The sequence below is a fragment of the Acipenser ruthenus genome, chromosome 4 (genome assembly GCF_902713425.1).
Source record: "Acipenser ruthenus chromosome 4, fAciRut3.2 maternal haplotype, whole genome shotgun sequence".
NCBI classification, from domain to species: Eukaryota; Metazoa; Chordata; class Actinopteri; order Acipenseriformes; family Acipenseridae; genus Acipenser; species Acipenser ruthenus.
In genome coordinates this window covers 70,068,032-70,080,767 of record NC_081192.1, presented here as the reverse complement: position 1 = coordinate 70,080,767, position 12,736 = coordinate 70,068,032, and the positions used below count along the sequence as shown (strand labels likewise).

Below are 12,736 nucleotides of genomic sequence, written 5' to 3'. Positions count from 1 at the left end.
ACAAATCACTTTTTTATTGTATTGGTTAAAAGCTTGACATTTTAACAATTATTTTTAGGGCAGTGAGGATTATGGGATGGACTGGAGTGCACCATCGTCATCTCGAGAGCACGGGTTGGAAATTCTAGACACACACCTGCCTCGGTCATTAATGCAGGAGGAGCTGGCCACTTTACCAGATCCAAACTCCAATCAATCTACTGACATGGTAGTTCACACATATCTGCATACTCTCGAACAGCTGCACAGAATTTTATAATTATAATAAAAACACACAAGCTGTATAGATTTTTTTTGGGACATCCATATGTAAAGGCTAAGCAGTGTTGTTATTTTGCTATTTCATATTTGCATACAGATTAAATAGACACCGTAATTAAATTTGTTTTTATAGAACAGCTTAGGAACTGTACCATGACTTAAAAATAAAAAAGCAATTGCAGCATAAGAAATGTTCTGTGCGTTTTGTAAGTTTTAAAGATGAAATCTAGATAGATAGAGAGAGAATAACAAAAACAAAAAAGTAAGATGAAAAGATTTGAAAGTTGCAGGGAAACACTCCTATTGCATACAGCAGGGGTGCCCAGTCCTAGTCTTGGAAGGCCGTAGTCATGGCAGATTTTCTAGGTCTCCCAAAATAACCAAAACCTTCTGAATTGGGAAGAGTAATTACATTGGTCAAATTAACACAGTTGGATTAGGTAGTTAGGCGCACAGTTGGAATGAAAACCTGGAGACACTGAAGTCCTCTAGGACTGGGCACCCCTCACACAAACATGTAGATTAACTCAATACAAGGTAATGAAATAGGTTCATATTGGGTTGTCAGATATAAATGTGTGCTTGTAAAACCTTGAAACATAAAAATAAAGACAAGGTATGCAGTTTTTTTTTTGTTTTTTTTTTGTATGAAGCACCGTCACAAAATCTACAACTATTTAGAAAGACCAAAATAATGATCCCTTTGCTTGGTCTAACAATTTTTCTGTACCGTCTGAAAACATGTTTTAGAAACCTCGACCAGTGGACTACAAACAGGCAAATAATGTCAGCATTTAAGTTAGGAATGGGCAGTCCTTGAGAGCCAGATTCCTGCAGGTGTTAGAGATACCTTTCAATTAGCAACTGATTAAGACCTGAAAAAAAAAAACACACACATGGTTAGACTGTATAATAATACCAAATTTCCCATCCCTGATTTAACTGCATTACTGTACACCAGTAGTTCTGAACCCTGTCCTGGTGACCCACAGTATTTATGTTCCAATGGAGCGTTGAGTTTCTTAATTGAATTCTTAACTGAATAACTACAAACCAGTGTAAACACAGTGATGAGCAAAGGTAGTCCTGATGCGCTAGCCTTACATAGTTTACACAATCACGGTCATACAACCTACATTTAAATTAGCAAGTAGGTTCAATACAACTGTGTGGAACAAAAAAAAAAAAAAAAAAAAAAATGACCCTGCAGCCTTTGGGACCAATGCTGGGATAATGCTACCAACAGGACATTATTCAACAATAAACATTGCACTTTACAGGTTACAACTGACCTAATCCAGTGTGTGAGGTATCAATGACTGCATCAAGATCTCTTTGAAACAATTCTTAAGACAAATACTTAGGAAGTCGCAGGGTATTAAAGCAGATAGCTGCTACTGGCATTTGTAGGTCATCATCAAGTTCCACACAGAGTGTTTTAGGTAGAACCTCCCAGCCAACCCAGGAATTCAGTAGGTCTTTTATTTGGTTTTGTGAAGCTGCAAAAGATAAATAGTACATTATTAGTATGTGTATGACATTTATATCTACTGATGGTTGTTGGTCATTTGAAACTATTAGTACATGCTAGAAGGAAAGGTCCGCACTCAAAAAGATATGTTATCGTGTTTATTTTCCTTGCAAACAACTTACAAAAGGATTATTAGCCCACTTCAAAGAACGGACGTTTTGCCTGCAGATTTCCTCAGTATGTCTGCTTTTACTCACCCATCTGGAAGTTGTTGCTTTTAATGAAAAGTATTAAGATTACTTTTATTTTGAAATAAACAACGGTTGAAAGGCTATTTTGAAATATGATTACGTAAAAATGTATCTGGGAAGCTTTGCAAATGTCCATCAGATTTCTTAGGTGCATATAATTCCATTTAAAAATACAAAAATAAAATATTACCTTAATGACTAAATCATGGATATCAACATCAGTGCAACCGGCTGTTGTAATTGGTACTGTGTACTCATCCCCACCGTAAGACCATGTACAATAGCTGGACTAAGACCACAAAAAGGTGGTCCTCTATCATTCGTCCAGCAATCACGAAAAGTTGCGACTCGATCAAACTTTGTGGCCGTCAGAACAAAATGATTGTCTTGACCTTCAAAAAGTAAAGTGGTGTCTCCTGTTCCTGAAACATTAAAATGCTAAATTACATAATTTAAGAAAACATAATAATGTAGAACAGACCAGCTTTAAAGTAAATAATACAGAATCAGATACTGTTAAAAAAAAAAAAAAATTAAAAAGGGTTTGTTGCTGTACAAGCGTTTATTCCCATCATCATAAAATATTTCTCTAAGAATATAAATAAATAGCTTACCACATCCAAAATCAATGTTAAAGCCATTCTGGAGACTGCTCATTGCCTGACTTATAAAAAACCTGTTGACACCCTCTCCAACAGCTACATCACCTGCATAGAAAAAAAATATTTTGGAGACATTTGACATACAACAAGCATAATTCCTCTAGGAAACGTTTTTTTACAAAATATTAGGGGGAAATTGCTTTTAGCTTGTACCTTGCAAACGTGCAGCTATTTGTGTTTTTGTTTGTAGAACATCAGTATGGCTCTGCTGCGGTTACTTTCTGAGTCATGGAGGTTAAGGAGTGGTTTCAGATAATCATTTCTCCCTTTCTTGAGTATACATTTCGCAGAAAAGATTTGCAGCTGTAACAGGATTAGGTGCTAAACCCCACTCTAAGAACACAAATGTAGACAGAAAGATTTTTCATTTCAGCACATCTCATCTATGCTAGGATATACCAACCTCAGACAAAATTAGCTGGTCAGAGAAAATGGTTAAATTTTTTTTAAAAATCACATTACAACAAGCAAAATGACTACTTCAAAACTATGCAAAGGATAGTTTTGTTGAGGTTACCAATTAAGAAATAATTTAGATTATGTTTAACATTAAAAGAGAAGCATACATTTCACTAAAAATGACTGTACCTTCATTTGTTTGCACTGCAGTATGATGAGCAGGGGAAGAAGTTCAATTCACTTCTACATAATGTAAGTCACCCTGTGTAAGGGTGACTGCTAAGAAATAAATAAATAAAACAAAAAAATAAATACAGAGAAGTGGAGTTTTTGAAAAGTGGTAAATAAGTCATAAGGACTAGTACACTCACAATGATATGAAAAATGAACTAACAAATGCATGTCAATGTCACTAAAATGTGAATCTAGGTTTGATTTTCATGTAAAGATGTGAGCTTTTTACCTTCATCAAGCAGAATTTCAGCAGCCCCATTTGGCTCTCCAGTCATTTTTGAGGCTTCCTCAATGTTCCCTTTGCTTGCATTCTCAAATATATTTTAAAATTTTAGCATTTGCCTAAAAAAAACTAAATTGCAATACATTTTACAAGAATTGTGCAGACAACATACCTTTAAAGTAACCAATTAGTTTACTAAAAAAAAGCATGCAATACATTTATGAAAGAAATATGTAAAAACCCTTGCTCCTGTAACTAAGCCAAGTACTCATCATACAATAAACATTCACATAAACACACAACCTGAAATTAAGACAACGTTTTACCTCATTCAGAACACCTGAGATTGACAGTTGATCAGTTCTCAAGAGGAGAAAAATAAATAAATAAATAAATATTACAGTGTTGACACAGAAGTACTTAACAGTCATGAACTAATAATTCATTACAAATAATTCTCATAAGCTTTTAGCTTAATATTTTTAAGGTAATTACAAAAGTGTATACAAGCCTAAGGCCATTAAGCACAATTGCTGTAATCGCTGAGATCATCTGATTTGATTAACCACACATTTAAATTGTCAAAATCTACCTACAATGAACAGTCCTTTTGGTGGTCACGGATCTTTGACATGGGTACTTTAGTACTGCAGTTGATACAGCTCACCAACGGGCCTTCCATCACATTACACTGGACTGGCTGTGGAGTTAGGACTTAACATTATTTTGGAGGTTCACACCAGTGTTTTACATCATATAACATTATCACATATTAAAGTTGTCTACACAAGTTTTAAATGTGATGGGTATTGTTCAATATATAAAAGTTAACTAAATAACATTTGTGATTATGAATTGTATTTAACAATATTCATTTAACTTTTGACAGGATATATAGTTCTAAAAGTGTACAACCAAAAAAAGCAGCATTTGAAATTACTTTGGCTAACATAAAGGGGAAAAAAAATATGGATAAACTTTTTTCCTTACTTCAGCAAACATGCTTATGTCCCTTTGCAGAGGTCTAACAGATATCATTGCATATCTAACTTCAGCATCAGGTGAACTCAGGTAATTTGCAGTGTAGCCCTGTGGCAGAGTGGTTGGAGTGCGCAGGCGTGTAGTGATGTCACGGACCAGGAAGAAGTGCAAAAACAAAAAGGTATGGGGTTGAAAACAGCCGTAGCCATATATTTATAAACTAACAAAATTAAGATTTAAACACAACACAAAAGAAAAGGCCACGTGGGTCAAAACAAAACAGACAAATAATAACTCTCTTTTACACAAACAAGTACCTTCAGCAATACTGACACCGGTAGCAATCGTCGCTTTCTCTTAACTTACCTCTTAACTTAGCTCTCCCTTAGCTCTCTCCCCATGAGCCTGGAGTGGGTCTCTTTTATATCCTGTGGCTGGAGTCTTAACTACCCATTGATCAAACAATTACCTTATTAAGGCTCCAGCCACATTCTCACGAGATATTTTAAGGATGAGGAAGTAACCCCATCCTTTCCAAATAACAATAATATCGGCTTTTTTTATTAATAAACAATAACATTGGACGGCTTTCGTCTGTCCACACACAAATACAATAATAATAATAATAATAATAATAATAATAACAAATGAATACATACATAAATAATAAAATACTCACAAGGGATGGGCACCCCGTCACAAGCCCTCATTTGGGTATGGAATTTGTGCCAACTGCCTGCTCACAGTGGGTTCCTTTAATCTTCAGCAGCTCAAAGCCCCCAGCGTCTTTAAGACCAGGAAACTTTTTACATAGTGTCTCATTAAATTCCTCTACAGACTGTTTTTCTGTTAAATACAAAAGGAACATTAAACACAGACGGGGTGGGGGTTGGGTGTGTGAAAAAAAACTAACAAACAAAAAAAATTACTTTTTGTTCCCTGAGACCTTAAGTTTTTAAGATCTCCCTTTCTGCCTTTGTGGGAGCTATGACATCATATTTTCTTGATAAGCAGCAAAATGTATGTGTCCATGTTTGTTTTGGATTTATAAAAAATGGAGCCCCTCCCTTCACCTTTTAGATGATGGAGGACCAACAGTGGCGTATGGCTGAAAAAACCAAGTTACTTCTCCTAATAAAAAGGAAAATAAAATCTAATTACATCCCAAAACACGTTTTATATAGCAGTTTCTGTTTGTCCAGCATGTTCTTATTTTTATTTTTTTTAGACTACTCATAGAGTACAGTGCAGGACTAGTAGACACTTATTTAATTTAATCTATTACAATGCTACCAAACAACGGTAGGGAATGTACCTTTAACTGAAGATAGGGTGCAAGGTACACTCGCTGGCGACGGTTGAACCTGATTGCTGACTGTTGTGGAAGTTGTAGATGTGACATATTTTTCAAGCTCATCTATGCACTCCTTTAGCAGTTCCGAAATGCGTTTCGTACGGCTTTGGGCCGTATTTAATGCTGGGTAGGGAATAAATAATGACATGCTCAGTTTGGGAGGGAGACTTGATCTGGGTAGTGTCTGGTGGTATGATGCATCTTCCACTTCTTAATGATGGACTTCACTGGGCTGAGAGGGATAATCAGCACCTTTGAAATGTTCTTGTACCCTTCTCCTGCTCTGTGTCTCTCTACCATTTTATCCCTGACTTGTTTCGAAAGCTCCTTGGTCTTCATGGTTGCTCTGTTGGATCACTATGTGAGTTGCAGCTTGAAAGTCTTTATATACCTGAGGGAAATTATCTACAAGTTAAACCACTTTGAATACACACGGCTGAAACCATTTCACTAATTTGTGACCTTTCAAACAAATCACTTGCTGATTTAGGGCTGCATTAGCAAAGGGGTTGAATACTTGTGCAACTGAGATTAATCTATTTTTCTCTGTAAATCTTTTGGCGTTTGGCAGGATTTTCAAAAAAACAGTGTTATTGTATCAGACTTGTGGTATAGTAACGAGAGCTTTAGTAGCAAGTGATTTTCAAAAAAATGTGTTAATTAAATCAATGTGTTAATTAAAATGCATATTAACAAGAGCAAGAAAAATGAATGGAAGCAGAATTCGCTTTTATGGAAACTAGTAGCGTACAGGGAGACGGCTCTCCCACCAGCGAGCAGCAGCTAAATGGAAATAAAAAATAATGGGAATATCTATTTTGTGCATAATTTTTAAACTTCATATATAATTGTGTTTTTTGTCATGCAGAATGTACATTTATTTAGAACACTTCACATATAAAATGCTGATTTACAATTATCTGGTGTGTGGGCAAAAATCGGACAACACAGGTCCCTAGTCGTTTTTTCTCCAGAAAAAGACGAGAAAAGCACTCAATGGCCGAGAGAAGCCGAGATAAGCCGGAAAAAAAACCTGGAGGCGAATCTGAGCAATACTATCCCAAGATGTAGATGGCAAGAGAAGACCAGTTGCCTATGCCAGTAGATGTTTGCGCCTTACAGAAAAGAATATGCTAAATTATAGATCAATGAAACTGGAACTGTTGGCCTTGCAGTGGGCAATTACAGATACATTTAACGATTACCTGTTGTGGAACAAGTTCACAGTCTTTACTGATAATAACCCGTTGAGCTATGTAAAAACTGCTAACTTGGGGGCTGTTGAACAACGGTGGGCCTCTCAACTTGCTCTTTTACCGATCTGGCAGGCAAAATGGGAATGCGGATGGACTTTCTCGGCAATATGAGCAGCCATCTGAAGACTGTACATTTGTTCAGGAGCTACAAGAGGTTTTTCAAGTAACTTCACATTCCCCCCAGTTACCATCAGTTTTAAAGAGTTGTGAGTACCTGAAGTAGGTTTTGTAGAAGAAGGAGAGGCTGAAGTATCGACCTGCTCAACTAGTTTTCCATTTCCTGCAAATACTAAAGAAAATCTGTACTTCAGAAGGAAGACCCAATAATATATGGGTTCCTTAGGCATTGGCAATTAGGTAGTGTCCCCAATGCTGCTGAACGAAGAACTTTAGCAAAAGGAACCATTAAGTTACTTGGACAGAGAGAGAGAATCCAAGAACATCAAGGGGTCCTGTACCGAATATCACAAGAACCATGTGGAGGAGAGAAACGGCAGCTCTTATTACCAGCTTCCCTTAACGAACAAGTAAAAAAACAACTACATGACCAGATGGGCCATCAAGAGATAGAGAGGACCACATCATTGATTAGTAGCCATTGTTACTGGCCCGGTATGAGAGTAGAAATAGAGCAATTGTGTAAACACTGCAGCCATTGTGTCATTTCTAAAGCTGCCAACCCACAAGTTCGAGCTCCCATGGAAAACCTGTTGGCCTCAAAACCTTTAGATATTTTGGCTATCGATTTTACATTGCTAGAATGTTCATCTGATGGCTGTGAAAATGTTCTTGTTATGACCAATGTGTTTTCCAAATTCACTATTGCTGTGCCTACTAGAGATCAAAGGGCCACTACTGTTGCTAAGGTATTAGTTAATGAGTGGTTCTGTCATTATGGTGTTCCTAATAAGATTAATTCTGACCAAAGTCGGAGTTTTGAAGGTCATGTGATTGAGCAATTATGTGGTATTTATGGGGTTAAGAAAAGCCATACAGTACCTTACCATCCACAAGGTAACGGACAATGTGAATGTTTCAATTGAAATTGACATGACTTGCTTCGCACATTGTTTTCAGAAAAGAAACGTCGGTGGGCCGAACATCTGCCCGAGTTGTTGTATGCCTATAATGCCACAGAACATGCTATTTTAATGATAGGTATCAAGTGAATATTGATAATACTGTATCACTGCATTGGAGATGAAACAGGGATTCATGGTATTTACATTGTATTAGTTTCCTATGGAATAACTAATGTCAACGTGATTAGCAACTAAATAATACTGTAGCTTTTAACAAGCCTTTCCCTTTACTTCTTATCCTGTATTCTATATGTTTTGCAAGTGCTGTAGAAACAGATTTGTTGGAGTGTGCATTCTTGTCAAGTGGTTAAAGAAAAGGACTTGTAACCAGGAGGTCCCCGGTTCAAATCCCGGCTCACTCACTGTGTGACCATAAGCAAGTCACTTAACCTCCTTGTGCTTTGTCTTTCGGGTGAGATGTTGTTGTAAGTGACTCTGCAGCTGATGCATAGTTCACACACCCTAGTCTCTGTAAGTCACCTTGGATAAAGGAGTATGCTAAATAAACAAATAATAATAATGTAATTTGATCTTGCTGAGCCCCTGAAATGTATTTGTTTGACTCTTAAAGACTTTATTAATAAATGTAGGGTAATTCACTTTATAGTACAGTACAACGTTGCAAAACTGACCTCCTGTGGACTGGGGTATAGGCGGATATGTGAAAAAGTCGGATTTGCTACCATCTATAGAAAAAGCATTTACACATCCATAAATAGGTTGAACAAAAACAACATGCAAACTGCTTTAAACATGGGGAACTTTTTTTGCTTTAAAAGTAAGCAAACGTAAACAAGATTAATTAGGCTACAAATACAGTGTTGCTATGTGGTTTGCTATAAGCCATCTCCATGCAAAGCTTTTTTTAAAAAGAAATACAAAACAAACGGTAAATGAATCTGAAACGGTAACCAGAATATAAGATAAAAAAAAAAAAGATTGTTGAATGACTTTTGCTGGTATCTTTCGAGCGGAGCAATGCAGTGTTCAGAGATTAAGAGAACATGTATTTATGATGTTCTTTGAGGATCTACCCACGTGTTATGACCAAGGGCAGTCGCTGAGAAATAAATCTGCTCATTAACTCAGACATGTCAAGGGCTCCTGTGTTTTAGAAGTATGACTAAATGATGAAAAGTCTATACATTGACACACAATGGACCTGGTTATGTTACACTGTTTAACTGTGTGTGAAGCAGTCATGCCTGACAATGGGCATGGTAAGTCTTGTCAGCAGTTTTTTCAATAATATTGATAGGGTAACCTAGTTCCCCTGCTGTGCCAGGAGATCTGCACTGGGTACTGTCAGAAAGAAATCTCTTGCCAACTGTATTGTAAAGGCTGCCTGCTCATCTAAAATGGATTCATCTTGTACACAGAGAAGCACATGTGAGGCACATGATTAAGGATCACACTTTGCTGTATATAAACTCCATCAAATTCTAGGAACTATTTTAAATAAATACAGGTTACCCAACCTTCTGAACACAGCATATTTTATGAAAACAGTATGCATGTAGTCTCATGTAATCTGTTCCAGCCAGTTAGACCTTGTCATAAAAGTTTGTCAAGAGCAGATGTAACGGATGTGCAATGGATGTATTGTTTACTTTTTTGAATGTAATAAGATTGAGTTTTATTGTGTGATATTGGTCTCCATATTAATTGCAGTGCTAATTCGTAATGGGGTCAGCTGTATAATAACAGGTAGGGTTAATCAGTGCGAGAGCGACCGGGTTTGAGAGATTTGTGAGCTGAGAGCACAGGTCGGGGAACTACTGTTTGGTGAGGATTGTAACTTTTCAAGTGTAATATTGAGGCGCGGTGAATTGGCTGAAGCGCTAGAAGTTAATGGTAAACTACTACTATTCATATTGAATAGTTTGGTCCGCTCCATATTGGAGTGGTTTCAGTGAAGTATCCCCCGTGCTCTTAGACGTCGGTCACAATTGTATGGGATTGATTACAAAAGAGAATGTGCATTGTTTGTACTCTGAGTTGGTAATTACGATCCTGTGAATCTTGATGTTATATTTGAGCGCTGCATACAAACTTTTGTTCTGTGTTATTGGTTGTTTTTAGACTTTTAGAGTAGCGTCTTTGTCCTGATTATCCTAACTGTAATTGTGTATGTGTTTACAATATATAATTATAAGACGCCTGTTAACTTTTGATTGCACACTTGCACTGTATCCACCTGTGTATTAACTAAAATAGCGGCTATTGGAGGGTTTAAGCATTAGGCATTTTTTTGGTTGCATGAAGTTTTCTGTTCTATGAAAATCACTGATTATTAGTTTTATTTTTTTTGTGTGTGTTATTTAAGGTTTGTTTTATCGTTTGGGATTGTGTTTGTGGAAACCACTATTTGCTTTGAAGGCTGTTATTTAAAGGTGTTATTGTGCTGTGAATTATTATCTTTTTATTTAGAAGTGTTGGTGTGACATCATTATTTAGTTTAACGTATCCTAGTGCTTAGGGTCTAATGGGATCGCTCTTGGTTAATAATCTGCTGCTATAGTTTTACGCCCCTCTTGTCCCGCCGGCGGAACACGGAACTGCACGTAAATATTATATTTCATAACTCATTTTTAATATTATTACAAAAGCAAAAGAGAAAAAAGCTGACTCGATATCAAAATCGTTGTTTTCCTACCGTCAAACAGCGAAGGAATTTTTCGAATCCGTCATTTCACCGCTGAGATATCCCATTCACAATGTGTCTAGTACCACCTTGCATTCAAAACAAAAGCAATCGACTAGCTTGCGTTTTGCTGCTGTGGTCTTACAACCTTCATGACGATGAAATCTCCCTGATCACGTTGTAGGGGAGGTCACAAGCGTTCCATTCATGCCTTTACTGTGTTTGTAACCCAATACATCACAGAGTAATTGATGTGCAAACAAACACGCCCACCTCTTGAATGAGATAAGGGGAAAAAAAAAAAAAAAAAAAAAAAAAAAAAACCTTTCAAAGGCAAATGCTTGTGGCAATGGCTAGCCTGTGAGGTGCCAGAAGATAACATCCCTTTTAGAACTTAGTATATCAATTGACATAAAGATTTACACAATGTTTATTTTTGGAGAGGTTTGGGGACCCTTGGGCTTAGCTTTGTAAAAACTCCTGTAGAATTTGATCCCTTTGTTCAAACAGTTCCAAATTTTTACCCAGTATATTAGACATGTTGGTGAAGCACTGGAAAAAAATCTGGCTCTTTTCATATGCTACAAGTTGAAAAAATGACTATAGAACATAAAAAAATGAAAAGCGTTTGTTGTTTTTTTATGTGTTTTTTCTGGATATCTCCTTCCAGTGTGGTACTGAGTAAGACTTTTATCACACCTGAGGTTTTAGTCTTGATGCCCAAGGGGTTACCTTGAATTCAAGCCCTGAACCATGCCTGTGCTGTCTATACTTTGGAAGATATTGTGATTTATTTAAGGGCACAGCCTCCCAGGCGGAAATTGTCTGTGAGGGGCTGGGGCTTTGAGAGGTTAAAGGTTGCTGCTATCAAATCTGCTGCTATAGGTAAAAGCTGTGATATTTTGTTTAAATAAAATTCTTGTTTTTATACCTTGTTGTCCTCACTTTACATACTGTGCTGTCTTGATTTTTAAAGAACCTGTTATTTATTTGGAGTTATATTAACGTCAAATTGGCGTAGTCATTAATTCTACTTAATTGGTTATTTAAGATAGTCAGTTTAATTATAGGGATAACCGAGGGGGTTATCCTTGGTGAACTAGTGAACGGTGTATTGGAGGGGGGCACTACACAGATGTCATGGATTGGAGCCAGATTTTTTGGTAAGGATGAACAATGCAGTAGAGGCTAGCAAAAGACTAGATAAACCAAAAGAAAAACTGAGAGTAACAGTCTGTATTGTGCGCCCTATGTGGGCTATAGCAAAGTAAACTTGTGAAGCAATGCTGTAGGAGCTCTAGTGTAATGGTGTAATAATAAAAGTGAAGACGCAATCGAAAGGCTAGGTAATACTCTAATATTACTAGTATAGTACTTGTTGAAATGCTCAACGTGGGTCCGGCTTTAAAATGAACAATCATTTCTTTATATATCTTTCTTTCTCTATCTGGAGGAGCACAAGAAACAGGAACACTAAGGTATGTACTGCTTAATGGCGGATTCTCCATCGTTCTCTGATTCTTACTGTTATTATGTTCTGTGCCTGGTTTAACTACAGGAACCCCACTAGAGTAAACTCCAAAGTCAAACCTAACATGAACGACACATTTCTGTCTTGCACTTTTTGCTTGCGAACGTGACAGTCACGTTGGCCAGATTAAACAAACAAGGACAATAAAGCAGACTGAAATAAAGTTCAAGGTAATTTACCCTTTCCCAGCTACCATAAACTGCAATGACTGTCATTCAATACTGAAAGTACTGTACTCTGTACATAGTTTCTTTTCCCATTTGCATTTGTAATATAGTAGGTGACATACTCTGATGCTTTAATGTACATTAAAAAAATTAAAGTAATTTAACCGTTAATTTAAGAGTTACATGTGACTTGCATTCAGGGTCTTTTTCTTTTTTGGTA

The 12,736-nt window shown here is 36.8% G+C and overlaps 1 long non-coding RNA gene across 1 annotated transcript; it reads right to left on the bottom strand.

Moving 5' to 3' along the window:
* Window positions 1-1,445: 1,445 nt before the first annotated feature.
* Window positions 1,446-11,125, bottom strand: LOC117967636 (uncharacterized). The gene is made up of 7 exons (XR_009328519.1): window positions 4,492-11,125; window positions 3,508-4,201; window positions 3,234-3,323; window positions 2,799-2,978; window positions 2,598-2,690; window positions 2,174-2,405; window positions 1,446-1,760 (listed from the first exon to the last, which is right to left on the bottom strand). It is a non-coding gene; the product is annotated as an uncharacterized LOC117967636 (long non-coding RNA).
* Window positions 11,126-12,736: the final 1,611 nt, after the last annotated feature.